Source organism: Dromaius novaehollandiae, chromosome Z (assembly GCF_036370855.1).
Source record: "Dromaius novaehollandiae isolate bDroNov1 chromosome Z, bDroNov1.hap1, whole genome shotgun sequence".
Classification (NCBI taxonomy): Eukaryota; Metazoa; Chordata; class Aves; order Casuariiformes; family Dromaiidae; genus Dromaius; species Dromaius novaehollandiae.
In genome coordinates, this window is record NC_088132.1 from 49,918,961 (window position 1) to 49,939,929 (window position 20,969).

The 20,969-nt window shown below is 37.9% G+C and overlaps 1 protein-coding gene across 6 annotated transcripts in view; it reads left to right on the forward strand.

The window, feature by feature from the left end:
* Positions 1–20,969, forward strand: part of LOC112992054 (cotranscriptional regulator ARB2A homolog) — a 274,848-nt gene that overhangs the window by 174,293 nt on the left and 79,586 nt on the right. The gene's annotated exons all lie outside the window — the stretch shown is intronic.

The window sequence follows — 20,969 nt, forward strand, 5'->3', positions numbered from 1 at the left end:
TCTTAAACTAATGCATTTTTGCCTTCTTCACTTTAAACACGAATCAATTTATAATGCACATTGTAATCTTTTCGTAAAAGCCTAATTATGTACATTGCTTTTTAAAATGCAAGGATGGGAATAAATGTCTATTAATGCTTTACATGGAAACACAGGATACAAACATCTTGTGTTCTGAATATATTTATAAATAGTCACTTGCACTTTTTATGCAAATGAAATTGGGCAGTCCTGTCAGGCTTCTTTTTTTTTTTTTACGTTAATATAAGAATAGCTTATTTGACATCTCATATATGTCTTTTTATAATGTTCGAGGCTTTTTCCATGCACCTGTAACTGGTGCCATCTTGTATCACTCTTTTTATCTTTTGTCTTTGTTTCCTTATTTTATTGCCTGTACTTCACGGAAGATGTGAATGCTAATGAACATATGACGTATACCATCATTCACAAGATGAACAGATAGCTTTCTCTCTTTGTCAAATGTTTATGCAGTAAAATGAAAAATTAAACAAACCTAGCATGACTTCATTGTAATTTCAGGTTAAATAAAATACATACTGAAGTTTTACAGCATTTTTGCTGTTAGAGGTAAATTTTTGAGTGTTAATGGACTATTTTTAGATCGAAGGAGTAAAGTTTGAGGTAATTTGCTAGAAGGCATAGAAGTTATATTATAAAATTGTTGATACTGGACCGTAATAAAGTCTAAATAGTGTTAACCTCCAATTAACAAAAAAAGGGGGGAAAATGTCAAAACACTCATTACAGGTTTAATTATAATTTCTGATTGATTCCAAACCTTCTGACTGCGTTCTGGCCGTTCCAATTTAGTCATTCAGCCCAGGCTGCCTGTATTGTGTATTCAGCAGTTCCTATTAGACATCTTCACAGTGAGTGATTCTGCTGGGCTTTCTGACACCCGCTTTCATGCATGGCCTGCTGCTCTGTGTGGAAATGTTTTTCTGAGCTGCCTGGAACATTAAAGACATCTTGGCCGTGTCAGGCGCTGTGTGTGCCTGTGTGTGCGCGTGCGTGTGTGTATATACATGAGCATAAAATAATAAATAAGTGAATACACACGCGCGTGCGCACACGTACACTCAGGTATATGCACCCGGCGTGTAAGTATATGCTATAGCTTCTGTATCCGTGTGTAAGATGAATATATTGGAAGGCGTACACGCGTGTAGGGAAGCATGTCTGTAGATGTGCACACACACATGCACATGTATAATACATCTGCTCACAGGCATGCATATTCATAGCGTGTTCCCTCTCCTACGGTCCCCCATCAGTGTTGCTCGCCTTCGGGTCTCCTCCGTAGCGGCGGTCGCTAGGGGGCACTGCTTATCCTCCGTTGCAGCCCTCTGCTGGGACAGCGCGTACAACTCAGCTGAATTCTGTAATCTTACTTTAATTAACAATTGAATTCTTATTAAGAAATTCTAGGCTGTTTGATTCACTGTTGTTTTGTTTTTAGTCTAGTGTCTACATGCAGTGTTAATATAATGGGTGGAGTCATTTGTACTTACAAACAAATACAGAATCAAATGTCCCATACAGTAACAATTTTTTTTTTAACTTGAAATGTCATTCTTGGCAAAGCCAGAAGGCTAAGTTTGTCCTGTGATGAGGTTTAGATCCCTTGCCAGCTGTGCTCCTCGCCAGCGAGTGTGATGAACAGCTTTAGAAACAAGTGAGAGAGAGTACCGAGGAGTTAGGGTGATTTACTTGAACAAAGGTCAAGAGAAAGATAAGCAGAGGACAAGAATAGGAAGTTTAAAAAGTGCATCTTCAGTATGTGTAAAATATATATCAATTACATGATGCTTGGAAAAAATTTTCACTAATTCCAGTATGCTAAATCACCGACTCACTGTTTAGGTTTAAATGCTTTTTTCTATTCATGAACTCCTTTAATAGTGCTGTTTTGGATGGGATTTGAAAATGGATTTGAGTAGTCAGATTAGTCTGATTTAATAAGAGCAGGAATTATTTCACAAACATCAGAAAATTTGTATCACTATTAGACATGTTATCGAAATAATAAAGTCCAAGTTCAATCAGAAGAGAGCAAATGTTGCTATTAGCTCATTTGTGTCTTCTGTAGTCAGCAAAGCTTTTTAATGAATGTTGTATTCTATGCAGATAGGACGTTTTTCTTAGGTATGAAATTCCAGTACTGCAGTTCAAGAGATTAGGTCTTGTGGTTTAAAGCACCTTTCGTTGCTTAAACTGTGATGGCATTTGCCAAAAGTTGGATCCTTTATCCACTGACTTTGAGATTGGGCCCTGTGTCAAATCTGGTACATTTTTTGTTCTGCCTTCCCAGTGTTTAGCGTAAATATTGCTATCTGGTTAACTGTTGCTGCCTTTCAGTTGGTGTACAGATTTTCTCCCACTGAGTGGAACAAAGTATTCATAAATGTGCGTAGTTAACAGCTGCTATGGCTGAGCCCTGCAAACGCCCTGTTAGTCAAGGTGATGGGCATTCAGTGTAACTAAAGGTTTTTCCACATATAAGTTCTAATTTTTGGCTGGTTAAAACTTAATGATTTTCTTGCGCAGGAAATGTAATTTTTTAAGAAACGTCTAAAATACTGTCTTAGCCAGAACTCACAGCCATGAAGAGGCAAGTTAATAAAACAATGGATTGTATTTTGTGCAGACAGAGTGAATTGAAAATATATTGTTTTAGACCAGCACGATCTTTTCGAAATGTCACAGTGATTTTGAACCATTTTAGTTGTTAGCAATATATTTTTTAAACATTACAGTATTATCTGTGTGTAGAATTTTATGAAAAATCCTCCAAGAAGTTATTGCACAACTCTAGAGGATAGTATAGCATGTTGATTATAAATATGTAGGGTTTTCTAAATGTTTCTATATAACAATACAGTAGTCCTGGACAGTCTCAGTTCCTACCTAATCTTTAGTAATAGATATGTCATTTAACCGAACAGGCATTACCTAGTTTTGCTTTATCGGTTCGTAAGCAAAAAAAAAAAAGAAAAGAAAAGTTTAATCAATATGGAACAGCTCTTTTTGTATTCACCATTTTATAATTTGAAATCTTATTTTGGTAGTACTAACAGTCTACATGCAGTGAGATGCCAGAACTGCTATAATAGGATTTTTCCCCTCCTAGCAGGATGTTGCTTATGGCTATAAAAAGTTAATTTCAGATCGTAATACACTTGCATTAATTTTTGAGACATTGGCGGAGTGTAGTACAGCAAAGAATAACATGAACGCCACACCACTATGCTGTAGCTAATCGTTTATTACCTCAAGCCAAAGGAAGCGGTGTTAATGCGCAGGCCACAATGTCTGTTAAAAAAAGTAGGAAACTGGCAGAAAAGGTCTCTCAGATTTCTTCCTGAGGGTCTTGAGAAGAGGACCGAGAAGGAAAAGGAGAAACAATAGCTTCATCATGTCAGACAGGCTAATGTTCAACACTGTTTAAACAGATTTTGGCATAGTCGCAAGATCACGTTAGCACATTAAAATAATATTTTATAATGAAACTATAATACTTACCAAACACTCCTGCTTCTGAACAGGAAAACTGATTTTTCGGTTTGTTTAAAAATATGATTTATAGATGAAGAACAAGCAATTTAGATGCTTATCATCTGTGGTATGTACCATACCTTAGTAATGTGTTTGAATTCTTTGGAGTATTTGCTGACAAAAGGAACATGTTGTCTCTTCATTTGCCAGTAAGGGATCTGTTGACTCCACAACTATGTAAAAACCTCTCATCAGCACCTATTTTAATCAGCAAGAACTTTACTATAAATCATTATCAGAAAAAGCATTGTGCTACACTTTTATACCAATACATTTATTTTGAAATTAATAGGGAAAAATAATACAGAGTCTGTGCTTGAGATGGGCTAATAAGCGTGCCCATGAGACTTTCCTTTTTAAGCACTAAATGAAAGCTTTTGCATTGCTAACAGGCTACAAAAGTTGCTTAGGTAATAAGACTCTTTTTCTCTTATCAGTAAAAAAGAAAAGGGGAGGGATGGGATGGCTCAAGGGATTGGTAATCAGATTACAAAGTCTTTCACTTCTAGGTCACTGGTTCAAATCTGCCCCCTGTTTAGTAGTGACCAAAAGCTGTTCCCAGCTGATGGCTTTTCAGTAGTCTTTGTGAAATGCATTAGTGATCTATATCCAATGTCTAGTGAAAATCGCTATTAGCAGTTGTGTTGGGAGTCTCAACTGAGACTGTTCACACAGGAATAAGCTACGGGCTTACAGGCTGAAGGGTTTGGGTTGTTTTGTTTTGTTTTGTTTTGTTTTTTCCAGAAAACAATTTTAATAAGGGAGTGGAGCAGTGCGGCTGAACTGCACTATCACAGCTGCTCTGAGCTTAAAGAGAAGATCTTACTTTCCAGTACTGTCAGTATCACTTCTCACTGGCATTGCTTCATAAAAAATTGTTACCAGCTTTCTCAAGAGCTGGACTAGTATTTCTTAATTTGAGTTGCATGGTATCAGTCCAATTTATTTCCATATTAGGCTTAAATAGATATAATCATAATTGCACAAAATGAGAAGTAAAAAGAAAATTACTAAATTTGTTCATCTTAGAAGAAATATCATACTGTATTAGCAAGATTGATTTTGAGAAATAGAGTGTGAAAACATTTTATTGATAGTTTTAGTGCTGCGTTAATGCTGTGGAAGCTATGAGACTGCAACTTTGGTAGACTTTGTACTTGAGTTCTTTCACTGGAATGTGCCCAGAGAAATGTTAGAAGAGTGTTATAAAATGAAATACTGAAAACCAAAGAGAACAGAGAAAATTTTCCTGTACATGCAAAAGAACCTTTCTGAGTGTACATTTTCTAGTGCTACCTTTTCCGAGTGTTTGCCATCACATATTTAAATGTCAGGTTTAAAGATTTTGCTCTTATCAGTGTTTTGGTGTTATTTTCCTTCAGTTAGGGGAGTGCTAGAGGACACTAGCTGTGTAAAATGAATATAATTTCTGGTTCATTAATACATGAACCTGAAACAATAACTGTCTAGCATACGTACTTTGAGTAGTTCTGTGGAAATCACTTCGACAATTTAGAGCTGCGTATGCATCCACAGGGATACACACAACCATTAATAAACTATGTTTTTTTTTCCCCAAAAATTAACTAAAGAAAAAACTCTTAGTATTTCTTTTGACACAGCAGGCATACTGCATATATGTTGCTGTAGATGTTTTTGTACACAAAGCAGAACTAGATATTTCATCAGTCTTAAATAAAGCCTTGTTTGATTAGACAGTTCACATCAACCTTATTACTTTCATAACTTTATTACTTTCACAAAGTTTTCTGGAACTTTGTTGATACCGCCTCAACCTGGGAAAATCGAATACATGTGTAGGCTGAATATGAACTGGATAAAGTATATGGCTGTGGGACCGCAGACCAGATTTTAAGACTCTCCCATCCTGTGTGACTGTACTAGGTACAAAGTCCATGCTTCCTCTTGCCTTCCCTTCTCTGATCTTCTGACTTAATTTCTTATGGTGTATTATCACAGATTAATCAGTGGCAGACAGGAAAGACAGAGAGGGCTTTTAGTGCTAGGTAAATATACTAATAATTGGTCAGATACGTATAACAGTTGAGCTGCACTGGCCCCAGTCTCTTCTGTTCTGAACATGTCCTAAAAGAAAGTGGCCTCGTCTCTGTTTTCTGATGGACATGATTCTTTCAAGGTGCATTAGATGTCAGCACGACTACCAGAACAAGGCTATTCTGTACTAGCACTTCATTCCTGAATCCCAGTGGATTTAAAGACCACATTTTGTTTTTCCTCCGCAAGTGGATTTTTACATGATCCTTTGCAAAGCTGAAGTTTTCTACATGTACCTGTTATTTTATCTGCTACCTTTCCTTTAGGACAGTAGGATCTACTGTCCTATGCTACGCCTACTGTTTTCAGGGCAGTTGTTGGGGATTGGAGGATCGAAGATTCTTGCGATAAGTAAGGAGAGAGAAGGATTTGGTGCTGACGAAGATAATTGTTCCAGCCAATTCCTTTAGAAAGGAAAAATTTTAGAGGAAACAAGAAATGATGACCACAGTAACAGTGGGGCTTCTAAGTCATACCGAGAAGTTGGTGAGGTGCGGGGAAGTGAGTTACTGCTCACACATTCGGACCCAAGATACTTGTTCACATCTAGAATGGGGTCGGTGCGGAGCTTTGTTCTTTGGAAAACTTCAATTCCAGGCATCTTAGTATTAAAAATGATCTTCCTAACACATTTATGACTTCAGCTTTAAAGCTGAATCTGAAAAAGTATGCCAATAAAACCTGTATGCCACAACATGCATTCATTATCTACTTTTGGTGAGAATGATTTGGGTTTGGGATTTTTTTGCCACTATTTTCACTTCCCTCTACTTCAACAATCAAGCTACTTGGCTTATGAAATAACGTGATTGCCTTCAGAAACCACAGCAAGTGAGGAAAAAAAATTCAAATGAGGTATTTATAATAATGATCCAAAATATGCCTTCCACATCTGATCATGTTACAATATCAAAGTCAAGCATCTTGGAAATATGCAGAACTAGACACAGTCTCCGTGTCCCGTTGGAAAGTTCAGGCGCTCTGAGCTCCTGAAAGAGCTTTGTCTTTCCATTTCCTCCTCCTAGCAACAGGATATTTTGTAGGCTGTTCAAAATGTTTTGCTCGAGCTTACTTGCACCTGCATCTCTGGCCGTGTTAGCACAGGGGGAATCTAAGGTTAGCAATATAAGGGGCAAGGGTGAAAGGGACTGCCAGCTTCATGGGGTTGTTCCATCCAAGAGTGAAGGTTTATAAAGCAAAGCCATTCATTTTAAAAGTTCATACAAAGGTTACAGGAAAAAAAAAATTAAACTCAAAACATTGACGGCACAGCTGTTGTTAAGCTCACGAAAGCTTCCTTTCAAGTGTGGTGTGAACCTTCACTCTCTTTCCACTGGGGAACCTGATTTTATTCCAGCTGTTACCTCAGGCCTTCTCTATTTTGAGACCTCACTGAAAGAGCTCCAGGAGTAGGCAAACTTGCCTTGGTCTAGGGCAGCGTCGAAAAGAATAAGGTTTGTCTATACTCAGTTTTGTATGAGTTTAACTATCAGTTTGGAAACCAGTTTAGTTAAACGGGTACAACCGCCTATGGAGGCATTTACCCTGGTATAAAGATGCTTATTGGTTTAGCTTAAAAACACCTCTATATGGCTGTAACTGCATCCACTATAGGGGTCTGCCCTGATTTGACTGTATGTGTTTGTAAAGTTCTACAGTACTAGAAACTATATGCTTAAATTAGTACACCTCTCCCCCTCCCCCCCAAAGTATACAGAAGCCTTTAAGCTTCTCTGTCCGAGTGCAGGACAGATAAGTATGCTTATCTATCCACGTACAGGAAATATGATCAAAATCTTGTCTATAGAATAGGACAGGCCGAAACAACAAGGTGTGTGTTAACCACGCTCCACACTTGTGGCTCCCAGCTCCTCCCCAGAGATGGGAGCTGTAAACACTATTTAGCATTGTAATCAAATTACGTGGTGATTTTTGACCTTTGATATAGTATAGCCAAATAGAATAGAATTCCTGTTGATTTGGAGTTATTCTTTGGACCCCACTCTACTCTGAAAAACTAACAAACCAGAAATTGCAGTGTGGTAATGATATTGGTTGTGAAATAAAGAAGTAGGAACCCTATCCAGGTGTGTTTGGTTATTTAACAGGACCTTGAACAAAAAGAAGAAGAAGTAAAACTCACAATTGCTTTTGGTTATAGTATTAGCTTATTCAACTTAGAGAATCATGTGGAATATCTTGCTAGTGATGTGTAATGGTTTGGAAATTAACACCAGGGGTGGCTCCAGCTGCCTTTGATCTAACTAAATGGCTATTATGTATATTCTGTTTAACTTATTTTAAAATTAGGCAAAGCGCATGCAAGAATGCTTCTCTGTATGTTAGATGCTTGAACTTCCAACTGTGTGTTCAGAGCCAAACAAAAGGAAAAATGATTCTCTTTCAAGGAGCTTATCATTTGGTAGATATGTAGCACAAAGCAGGCATGAAATGCTGTGGAAAACAGAGATTGACATTCTACCTTACCCCATGTTTTTAACATTTTGAATTGTTACTTATGAGGGCCAGAATTTGTGGATTTCACACAGTGTCTTTTGCCTTCCACAGTATCTGTGAAAAAAATTTTGAAGTGGGATTGTTAAGTTGAAAATGATGAGCTCTTAGCTTAAAAAGATGGATAAGCAGTTAAATCCTCAGTAGGCCTTTTTTCAAAGTACACCAGAAACTTCGGAGAGTGCGTTGTAGAAAGTTTAGCAGACATCGCTTGGAGTTCAGTGCAGGGATGGCCGATCTCCTTGATCCTACAGGCTGCAGCCCAGGTTTTGTACTATAAATTCGATCTTTTGGAGGAGAGAAGTGGCTCTGGGAATGCTGCACAGATGAGCTGCCCTGAGATCCCACTGTTATAGGATAAGGCAGTTTCTTGTGATCCTGCACAGTGACCAAGGGACATTAGTCTCAGGAGCCTTGCCTAGCTTGCTTGCCCCTGCAGTGAGAGATGAGGATTGCCTAGTACTATCCGTACACAGACACCTACTAATGTATCCTGGGTACAGGAGTCACCCTGCACAGCTTGATCGCTGACTGAGAACTACATAGAAGGCTTGAATTGGCAACCTCAGTATAACCACCATAGATAGACTCTGATCTTCAGTTCCTAACAAGTGAGAAAATAAATAAGCACTGCCTTTTCATGCTCAAGTATCTCTTCAATGCTTGTGAATACGAGAGTATAGGTTATTTTACATTCACTGAAGAAAAAATCCACATGATAAATGAGTACCTTCCGAAATGAGAACCTAGGATTTTTTAATGCTTTTATGAAGCATCCATTGTCCTGAAATTTAGGCACAACAGCATTCATTATTCTAAGAAATGACAGTCGTCTTGCTTCTGTTGACTCATCACTACCTGGTATAATTTCTCTGACTAATAATGTATGCACATGTCATAAATACTTGAGTATGATTTCTGGTATTTGATTAACTGGTTCATATTGAGGGCAGTGCAGAGATAGTAATATACAGTTGTCTTGTAGCATTGTTCAGCAGTAAATCATATGCACAAGCTGGGGCATGGAGAGATGACCAGGCTGGCCCAAGATCAGTAAGCAGGCTTACAGAAAAAACATGAAAAGAGCAGATTCCTTTAATAATCTATAGAGAGTATGGTAAGCTATTGCCACTACTGATACTTCAGTTTATGTTGCCACTCCTGACTTTACGGCTGACTTGGGTGTAGCTGGTGTCACAGTGCGCATGGCGTTCAGTGCAGTGAGGTAGCTGCCTGGTCCCACGCTCCGTTTCTATGTGCAGACCTGCCAGAATTGAAGTAACTGTTGTAACAGTACCTGTAGCTCTCCAGAAGTTAGGGAAAGTGGGTCCGTGCACAGTATCTTGGAGTATGTATTCCTTTCAACAGTATAGCGGTACGTGACTGTTGCAGGCTCAGGGCATAGACCAGACGTTTAATTATAAATGTGTAATATTTATATGGGTCTGTTCAGTATTCTCAACTGGAAGATCTTTATCTGAATCATTTGTCGTGTTAGATTAGTTATATGTCCTTCAGACTGCTTCAAAAGCCGGTGTGTCTAGGAAAGATTTTCTCTTCCGTAGTACCTTCTTAACTTTGCTGTTATTTCTCCATCACACACCTGGCTGGGCAAGGTTGGTTGATACCTGATAGCATGTCTGATGTCCGACAAAGAGGTCTGATAAAAAATTATTCAGTATTTCCTTTTCTGGTTTACTGTTTATTCGGATTTTGGAGATGTCAGTAATATTATGGTGTGTTTGGTTTAATTTGGTTTGCTAGCACACATACACACACTTTTTTGGTGAAGGAGTGTGTATGTGGCAGCATCATTTTAATAGGAAAGAGAAGCAAAGTTGTTACTACTCTTTTTTTTGGTTGCCTGTAATAATAAATCATAACTTGCCATTCCCTAACTGCAAAGACAGTTATCTTCATGAGTTTATGTGACCCCAGAAGTTTCAGTTTACATACCCTCTCGCTCAGAGATCTTGCCTGTGGAGAGACTTTTCCTTCCTGAAGTTACTCAAAGGTTATAAGAATCGAAGCTGAAGCTTCAAAGTACAGGAAGAGTGAATGTTGTCTTATCCTGTTACTGTAGTGGAAATCCAGCTGTCTCTGTTTAAATAACAAGGGCGTTAAACTTCATGTCCATCTGTGAGGTGTTGAGCATAACACTCAGCTTTTCTCCAGATCTTTTTTTTAGTTTGGCCTTTTTAGAAAAATTAATACGTATGCTGATATGTTTGTGTACACTTACACATACGATAAAACAGAATCAACTTCTTAAATAAATACGTAGTCTTTTCTCAACTAACATTCTTAATCTGGCATGGCATTTGCTTAAAGCAATAGTAAAAGGACCATTCTCATAGTAGCAAACTATTTTACCCTGTTGGATATGATACTTAAAGCATAAAAACAGTTATTAATTGCACTTATTTGGTCATTTTGCATTCTTTTCACTAGTATGATTGTTTGCTTTTAAACTGAGTTCTAGATTTACACTTTTATTAAAACGCATGAGAAAATTACTATCATAACTTTCTTGAGGACACATTTTTCATTAGATATGAGCCATTATCTCAGTGATGGTAAACTATCAAAACAAAACCCTAGTCCCTTGTATCATATCATTTTGAGCCTTGTGTATTAATGATTTTATTCCATACAAATTTTCAGAAACTGTTTATCTTAACTGGTTTTGTCATCACAAATAATTAAGAGCTCTAAATTGTATTTATCTTAATCTAAATAAGTAAAATCCAGGAACTTGCGTATTCTGCTTCAAGGCTTTTTAGTTTTTATACCAAAGGTGATCCAATGGAAGAGTCTAACCGGACAGGCTTAGATTAAAAGATTTGTTTGATTGATCTATATTGTACAAATACTGATATTTTAAATACAGGAAAGCTGGTCTAATGTAATTTAAAAAAAAAAGTTTAGTTAAATGCAGGCAAGTACCTTAGGAAGAACTTTTATTGCAATGTAAGAGGAGTTTATTTCTGTCCCGCACCATTTCCTAATTGACTTGAAATCAATCAGAGAAACAAGTTTGGAGATGTTGACCAGCGTTGAAGCCCTTGGGCTGAAAACTGTGGCGGTACAGTAGCTGACTCAGGAGCAGATGAGTATCTCTGCCCTGGAGCAGTCACATCCCTAGATGGGTAGACCAGATGGCTGAGGTTGGTCACAGCATCAACAGTCCAGCTTGTAACTGCTGTCACCATTTAACAGAGCCTTTAAAAGCTGCAAGTTACTAATGGCTAATCTGACAGGCGGCAACTGGTGAAGTCACCATAACTCAATCATGTGTCTGAACCCTTAGACTCTGTAGTTTGGAGCTTCCTAAAATTCCTGTCAACAGTAAGACAGCCGGTGGTGTTTGAAAACTTCCTAGCTAATACTTGCTCACTGATACAGCTTAAACATGATACAGCACCTAGCTTAAATACGACTGGACACCTCTGATAAAATGTCAGTCGTACATCACCACTAGTGGTCAACTGTACACCAACTACTCTTTTTAAATGATGTTAAGATGTGTCCACAATAGCTGCAACATCAAAATAAAAATCTAGCACCAAACATATGTTTAAACAAAGAATTTTGTCTGAAATGATAGCTTGTGATTTTCCCATGCTCTGAGCACACGAGAGGCTGTGAAATGCTGTTTGCGCAAAAGTGAGCCCAGGCTCTTAAGTTTGGAGCAACAGGATGAGTGCCTTCCTAATTTCATGCAGAAACACCTCTGTTTTGTATTCTGGGTAAATCTTATCTTTCTTGATGCTAAAGCACTTTGAACTTTCATACAGTCATGACACTGGATAGTCCTGATTAAGATTGGCAGTTTACAATGTAGTTTTATTTTATTTTTATCTAGGCATGACACTCAAATAGCTATCCAGTGCTTCAGAAATCCAGGTAAACCAAATAAAGCAAAGACATCATCTACAGCGTAAGGTTTTGCTGGCAAAGATGTATGAACTAAGAGCTTGAAAAAGTCCTTCCCCACCCCAGCCAAGATAACTATGTTAGCGAAACCTCTGGTGCCATTTTTTCATTGCTATTCCAACAGAAGAATGCTTTTGTTGGCTTAACTTATGTCATTTGGAAAGGTGACACAGCTTCCTGCCAGAAAACCTCCTACATCTCTTTTCAGAGGACTCTGCTGACACAGACACATGGTAAAGCTATAGCAGCAAAAGTTCTTCTGCTGTAGTCTACTGTACTGGAGGTTTAGGAGTGCTCATGCACTCACAACTACCCAAGTCCAAATTAATTGTGAATACAAAATGAGATACAGTTTAGCAGACTGTGCAGATTTTTAAAGTATCATTTTCCTGGGGTACATCTACTGCAGTGGACATACCCAAGCTACCTTTAAACAAACTAACTTGACTATCAGATGCTCTTCAGCATTAGTTGCATCAAATTCTGCATATATTTAGGCTGCTTCTTAGCAGCACAAATTGGCCCTTATGGAGCTTCACATTCCTAAGATTAGACCAGCTCTGAGCTTTGTATATCAGAAGCAAGCCAATGTATCTGTAGTGCAGTCTGCCGCATAAGAACATTAACAATTAAATTGTGATCAAGCTTCGTTGTCTGTTCCCAATTGAGATAGATGGAACTTGTTCACATTTTGAAACTTTTTTTCATGGTAATAAGACTTACAGACTTTCCGCAACTCAGAACTTTATTTCTGGGGTATGAGATTCCTGCTGTCAAGAAGTACCAACTGTCTAATTCTACATACCCCAGCTGACTCCAGCCTCTCTTTCCCGAAATTCACTGTGGTTCTCTAGCAGATCAAAGACAAATATCCCAGTAACCTTCACAACAGAGATATCTTGAGATGCATTAGAAAAGAATGATTGGCTTTTGTTTGCTTTAGTTGTGCTTTTGATGGGAACGTCTTGATCAAACCCTGCAATGTAAAACAGAGAATTGAAACTGTGCCTTCTTATCTAACTTACAGTTTCCTTGCAGACCAAAAATATATACAGAGTGCCAACATTTTGTCTTATTTTTAAAGGACAGGTTTCAAACTCATATGGGTGCTCAGTAAAGAGCTTTTATTAATGTTCAAATCTTGCAAATGGTAGCATCAGATACACAGATATCTAGAAAGCACTTGGGGAAATTCTGCAATAGTTTTTGAGCTCTCCGTTCTCCAGATCACATGTTATGTAGGGTAACTTGTTAGGTTAGATAGACTAATTCGGTTTGGTTGTAGCTGTTGTAGCTAAGATGAAATGGACCCTTTCTAAGCTTTTTGCCTGCACGTTATTCCATCAAGTTTGTTAACCCCAAGTTATGTGATGGGCTTTCTACTGAACTGTTAGACTTTGTATTAGCCAGGTCGCTCTGAGGTTTGTTAGGTGAGATGAGCTAAGGCAGACTACCGTGACTCCAACCTTGCCCACAAGCCAGCGTTACTGCCATGCAGTGCTGTAACACCTGCTAGCACAAAAGCGTCTTTCTACCCACAGGAAATGTGTGTTTGGGAACTTGGTATTCTGCAGGTTATTGCAGATCCTTGAAGCCTTTTCTCCTATAAGTTCTCCATCAAGACACTAGGGACAAGAGAAGCTGGAGAATTGCTTTATTAAGTTTAAAGTTTTAATAAAGCTGAAGCCTGAGGCTTTTATACTAGAGAGCTGTAAGTCTTATTTGTACTGTTCACAAAATAGTACTAGCAGAATTTTGTGTACAGATTGGTTTTGAGGGTTTTTTTGTACTGAACTGTGCATAAGGGAGGTGACCTTTGCACTTTTTAAAATTTGAGGTGTTTTAGAATTAAATATTTTTCTAATCATCATTGATTTTAAGATCTTATACCCTAAATATAAGGTATGTGTGAAAATTTTCCATTGAAATTCTGAAGCAGAAATTAGTTTACAGTGTGAACAGTGACAAGTCCTAGACTCCAGATGCTCCAAAACAATCTGTTCTAATATGTCCATGCATTATTATTCCTGTTATAGTGTGATTTATTATTTTATAAAATTATCATAATTGTAGATGTACCATTCAATAGATCTTTGAACAAAATATCCAAACGTACTTGGCAGTGGGTATTCTGTGACTGTTTCTGTAGATGTTTTCTTTTGCTGTGTAAAACCGGTTTATATCAAATGCTTTGTCTACTGTAAGCAGGGATTTTATCACACATTTATGGATACATTTAGGGAAAATTATTCTTGTTACTAATTGAAAATGGAAACTAGTTTAACTTACTTTGGATTATTTATTATCCTTGCTATGCTGTTCAAGTGTAGTTGCTCTGTAATTCTAATCCCTAATGAATAATACTATGTGAAGACTTGAGGATCTGGTTCATTTCTAAGATGTGCAAAAAACTGTGAATATTTTAGAAATTATGGAATCCTATCCAGGAAGCTGTGAAACAACTCGGGGATCCCAGCCCAACAAGCTTGCACTACAGACAAACAGTAATTACATGCCTCATGATGAAGAGGAGTCTTTCTCACTTAAGGAAAGACATTCGCTCAAGTGCCAGTGCTTGAACCGACCAGTTACTTGGTTTGTATGACTTTGAGTGTAATGAGACTCGAAGGCATTCTTGAAAGAGGGTGGACACATATCAAGCTCCCAAGAGAGCACATGAAGCTGTTAAGAAAGAATCTACATGTCCTTCTGAAAGCGTTAAGGAAAAATTGTCCTCTTCCACACCAGTCCCGGTGAGTGATTTCTCTCTTCCCTTTTACCATTGCTTTTACAAATATTTCAGAGTCCAACTGGTGCTGTTTTGATCCACTATAATTTCTACGGCAAATTTGCTCCACTGCTAGAAATCATTGAGCACATTTGGATTGGCACTTTCGGTTTAGTTTCCTCTGAAAGGAATTCAGTTTGAACACACCAGAACCTCTTAAAGACTCAAACCAGTATGAAGCAACTGGAGGCAATGATTTGCATTAAAAATTATTTTTGCTGCAAGCCAAATGCTTATTGTAGACATATCCATTCAAGCCCAATGCATACCGTATAAATTCCATGCCACAACTGAGATGGCAATGGAAGACAGGGGAAGTAGGTGAAAGGTTTTCTAAAAAGTTCGAGAGAGAGTGAAATTTGGGGGCATTTCTTATTTTTATCATATCCATTTTTCTTCATTCCTAATTAGAAGCAACTCAGAGAAGTAAGTATCCCCAAAATCACACAAAAGCTTTTAAATCCATAGTGATGGAGGGTGATTTGATTGCTTGAGCCCATAAAAACACAAGTGGCATGCTTTAACTTTCTTTAACCTTTCTCAGAAGTTTCTATTTTTAGCCTTTTTACATTTGTTAGAGTAGCTATGAAGAGTATGGGAATGATGCTGTGAAGAGTTACTCCCACAGGCCACTTACCTAAAGTCTAGGGTATCAATGGATTTTCATGTTTGCGAGATCAGACCTTTAAGTTGCCTTTTAGCATATTCATGCTTTCATTGTACAAAAAGTGCTATACTGCAAAATAAATATTGTATACAAAAGATGTATTTTATCATCCTTTCTAAAATATATATATACACTAAATGTATTATGTAGGTAATATGTATATAAGATACTGTTTCATACACACACTGTACATAATGAAAGTAATATTGTGTGATTAGAAAGTTATAATAATTGTGTATATAACTTGAGAGAAAAATGTCATCTGATGTTACAGACAGTTTAGCAGTAGATCACTTGTCATTAAATTGACCAATAAATAGGTAATTAACATATTTGAATTTAATGGATGCATTTTTAAGGGGTTTCAAGTTCTTGCTTATGTAAGTGGTAGAGTCTAACACTTGTGTGAATAGATCATTGACGTTTTCCCTGGCAAAGTGAAGGAACAAATTTTCAACCATCTGGATAGAGATGACTTTCGGAAAGATGCCTGAATGTTTTCTAATTTGCCGTAGTGAACACTGGTCTAGGACTTACCACTATAAGGGAATTAAATATGAAGCAATGATGATTACAAAAATAAATTTTACTGTTACTTCCTTAAATTATTCTTAACAAAGGTTAGTTATTTGTAGCAAGGCCTTTTATTCTTCTACGTATTGAGATTATACATGAAATATTTTCTATGTGAATGTATGTGTTTTTGAAGTCATGGAAGTCTATGAAAGAGGATAACATTTTTCTTCTTTCTTAAAAATCTCTCACAAACTGGGGCTGGAAGGGATGCCTGAAGGCTAGGGAAGCCTGCCTTAATCACAGCACAATACAAGGATTTGTCTTGTGGAGGCCAGGAACTAAGAGGAAATGTGTGTGTGTGTATGTGTGCGTGTGTGCGCTGAAGGAGTTGGGCAGTTTAGAGCTAGTGGGCCATGGGCCATCTGCTTCGGCCGTGGCACAGCCTGAGGAAGGAGCACTCTCAGGCTGCTTAACTGGTGCATAAAAGGTGGCCAGTCCCAGTACCAACATAGGAAGCAATCAGGAGAAAATCTATCTGGAGAGACTAGGGACTCCTTTCCAGTTGTCAGGATTTCCCAGCAGAGAAGGAACCCAAAGCCCTACATTCAAGCTAAAATGGAAATTTCAGAATAGAAGAGATGATAGGGAAAGTTTAGAGGACCCAGAGCAAACTGGGTCCTTCAGTGCTGCGTAGTGAATGAGCACCTGAGAGAGAAGGCATGGCATGCTTCCTTTGAAATCATACAATTGTATCAAATTGGAGTGGCAGCTGGCTGTTAAGCTTGAGCTGAGCGTTAACTTATTTTACAGTTGCAATTTTATTCTGCTCACTTAATTTTTAAAACAGGCATGAATTCAAAACTTTTCTTAGAAAATATAAGTACATTAGTATGTTTTAATTGTGAGCTATCTATCCATTGAATTTGGAGCATTTACTGAATATTGAGACTTTTGTGGCCAAAAGTGTTGTAAGCTTTTCATATCTTCTCACAGAATAAAGTATGATCCCATATAAAAGGGTCTACTGTTTAAGCATCACCTGGATCTGTTCTTCTAGGTTATTATTATCAGCTAATATCCCATTGTAACAGAGAACTTGAGCTGTTATAGTAGAATTGAAATCTCCTGCGTTTGACCTGACATGTTGGAACATTTCTATGTCACTCAAAGATGGCTGTAGTCAATTTGTTTTTGTTTAAGTGACGGTTATATCCTTGATTCTTGCTCTATTCAGTGTACTGTTTTTGTTTATTTTTTCCAAGTGGGCACATAAAAGAAGGGATGCCTACCAAAGCTTATTTGTTTTGGATTGGTCATAGAAAATTATGTAACCAAAGCTCATTTGATCCCTTTAGTCCTTCATTTCCCCCACTGCTGCATCAGGGAGCCGTTGCCCTGACCCTAGCCAGCTCTGTGGCTGAGTTATCAAAAAAACTCACATTGTCTACTTACTGATCTCAATGAAGAGAATAGCGTTCTGCAAGATGATACGAGACAGGAGCCCTCAAAGCTGTACCACTGAACCCAACGACTGTGCTGGTTATCAGGTGTATCCCAAATGCATTAGAAGAAAAAGCTGTTGGTTTCTCACTTGCGTCCTCCTAGCTCCCGGATGCCTACTATAGAGCGTTCCTGTGTTACTTATTGTGTCTGCTGATCATCTGTCCGCTGGTAATTATGTGCTGGGATTTTTTCCTGAACTTGATTCCATGGGAATATTTTCTTGTTCAGCTTTTCCCATTCTGGCTTTTCAGCCCATGCTGTATGTGATTTACTGCTACTTCTCTCTTACGCTGACAGAGTTAAGTAGGGCCTATTTCTTCACCGTGTGACTGTCATGATGGCTATGCAGAGGATCATCCTTGTGGGCATTTAAGGCATTGGTTGCAGGTAGAATGTTCATCTCATCAGTTTAATCAAGTTCGAAACTACTTGGTGTGCTCTTCCCCCTTTCACATGTGATCCAAAAAGCAAAGACTACGTGTGCCATGTGAAGAAAGATTAGGAAGAGATGGTGATCAGTGGCTCCTGATGCTTGCATGCAAGTAGGGAGGTTGAGAATAACAAATTTGAATGATGGCTAGGCACAGAAAGGGAACTACACATCTGTATTTGTGATTTGAAGAAAAAGATGATGTTCTCAGGTGAACTGGATAGCTAATTTTTGATACAGAAATATGAGACAAAATAGCTTGAGAGAAGAATGTTCTTCCAATGCAGAACAAACTTTTTTCCCTCACTGGTCTTTAGCAGCCCTTCAGAAGATTTCAGGAAGTCATACTGGAACAGAATGAGCTGGTGATGGTTTTAAGTTTCCCTCAGCATGTAATAGCTCCTAGTAATTCATAAGTGTATATGCTTCAGGGACAATGATTTGCCAGTTTTTATTGGCTGGTTTGCTAGTTTAAATTATAGTACTCTGTGCAAGGTGGTGCAACCAATAAGTGCAGAAATGCACAATGCTGATACATTAATATAAATATGTACAGTGTGTTTATTAAACTTAACCAATATACACTGATAATACACACTGAATTAGCTAGTAAAATTTAGTGTGAGTTGGGTGTGCATGTCTTCCAGGTCTTATTTTTAGACACCTTTTCTTTCAGAGAGTTTTTTTGCTACAGTGTCTCTGAGCCATTCTTACGGTAAGCATATGAAACAGGAGGGTCGGGTGTGAACTGCATTTGGTGCTGGATTTAGGAAAAGGCTGGAAATAGAGACTCCTACAAACTCCTAACAGGACCTTCAGCAAGCAGATGCTGTCTTTCTGTTTAGAAATGGAAGATGATGTTGCCTTATCTGTTAGGTGAGGGTACAATAGTTGTGATGGTTGGTAGGAGAAAGGACTAACCACAGCCCTCCCAAAAGTATAGTGGCTTTCCTCTGCAATCAAAGAGTGATTTCTTCCTTGATCATCATGTGCATGTAGTTTTGCCTAATAAAGAAGGTCGTAAAGTTGCAGCCTAATCAAGTAACTGTTTCATATGCCTTGCTGTTCTTCCTTTGTGACCTGGACTAAACAAGCACAAATAATCACTGGCCAGAATTTAAACAAAAGCAGAGAAATTATTGTAGCTGTCTCTTTATTTTCACAAGGCTATGCCTCCTTTTCTGTCGTCAGTCTGCCTTTCTGAAAGATTTTGGATCCTAGAGCTGTTAGAACCTGCCTCCACCCCACACTGAAGTCATTCTTCAGATAGAACTATATGAGCCCCCACATTTATACAATGGTACTCATGATTCTGGTCAAGTCATGGAAAGTGGTGGCTGGTCAGTTTAAGGAAAGTTTGTGTGCTCTGAAATGTAATTTGCTCCACTTTCAGGCAGGAGTAAGCTAGGCAGTAGAAGGCCATTTCTAGTGTACTGACTATGTGCCTGCATAGGACACTCTCTACATAGCGCTAAGTAGCTGAAGCTCTGTAATTTTACTCCTCAGCTTAGTGTGCACTAACTTTCCTATTGAGACCAGCCTAGTGATAGTTTCTGATCATTATGTTCTATAGTGCATTTAAAAAGTCAATATTTTCATACATTTTGGAGAAGTGGACCACATTTGGGGTCTGATGTGATCATAGGGAAATCATTGTAGATGACGTTTGTAATGAGTGTACGTTCTGTTGAAATAGACTGGTCGAAGGTCTGAGTAAACCAGCCCTTTGAGACGCAAAACAACATTTATGAGTGCTTGAGATGTGTTCTCATAGCTTGTGGGAGAGGGATTATAATGTTGATAAGAATCTTTGTTTTAAGGCTCCACCTTCCTCTAGAGCTCTGGGATTTCACCCTCTGTTAAGCAGAATCACTGGCAATTCTTTCAGTTGCCTGAGAGATTAGTTATTCTTATATAAGATTTCATACTGGAGTTCCGGAACTTTGCATTCTATGGAATTTTCCCCTCTTCAGTTGAATTTTTCTGTATGTCTTCTTTCTTGGTACAAAAGGGGAAGACAAGTGTTTTAACAGTTAAAAGAATGAAAAAAATCTGTTTTGCACAGCTTTATGTATAAAGTGAAACCTAGAGCTCAGGCTGAAAATGCCAGTATTATGTTATAGCTGAGTGAAGCTCATCCTTTTACAATAGATGCTATTTCGTCCTAAACATGTAATCTCCAGTTTTGTCCTGTCCTCTGAAAGTCCTAGAAATTAAATGTGCCCCACAGGAGGGTAACTGATGAAAGAAACTAGGTCTGTGGAAAGGCTTCCACATGAAGAAAAATTGAAACTAAGAGTTTCTTAATCACGTGGAACTGACATCACCAAAGGTAAGATACTGGGGTAGACAGACCCCTAATTTTATCTGAAATGGGAAGTTCTACATAAATATTATCTGGCCAATAATGGTGAATGTTTTTCGTTTAGGATATTGGATTACACTGATTTTAAAATACACATAACGGAAGCAAAAGGCAAGACACAATAGTTCAGAATATCATAATGTGGTAAGAGTATTCAATGAAAAGGACTCATGTGTGTGATATTTCAAAGAGATCAAGATTGTATATGGTATTGATAAATGCTACTTTTGCATCAGAAATCTGGATTGAGGTGTTTAGTTTCCAATGCAAAAAATCATTCGCATCTCCATGGTAAAAGTCTTTTTTAGAGCAGTGTTTTCAAAGATGCAACCTGTATGCTGAAAAGCGGTTACTAGAGCATCAACAAAGAATGTCTAGTTTTAGAAATATTGTATGTATTGCCATTTATATGAAAGGAAGCTGAAAAAAACGTTAACTTTAGTGCAGTAAACATAGTGATAAAGACACAAGTTGCAAAGTACTGGTTTTATAAGTATAATTCATTATACTTTCTTTGATCCAGTGTTACAAATTAGGGTCACTTGTGTCAGGAGATTAAAACCTTTTTGTCTGTCTTTGATATCAAACTATTCTT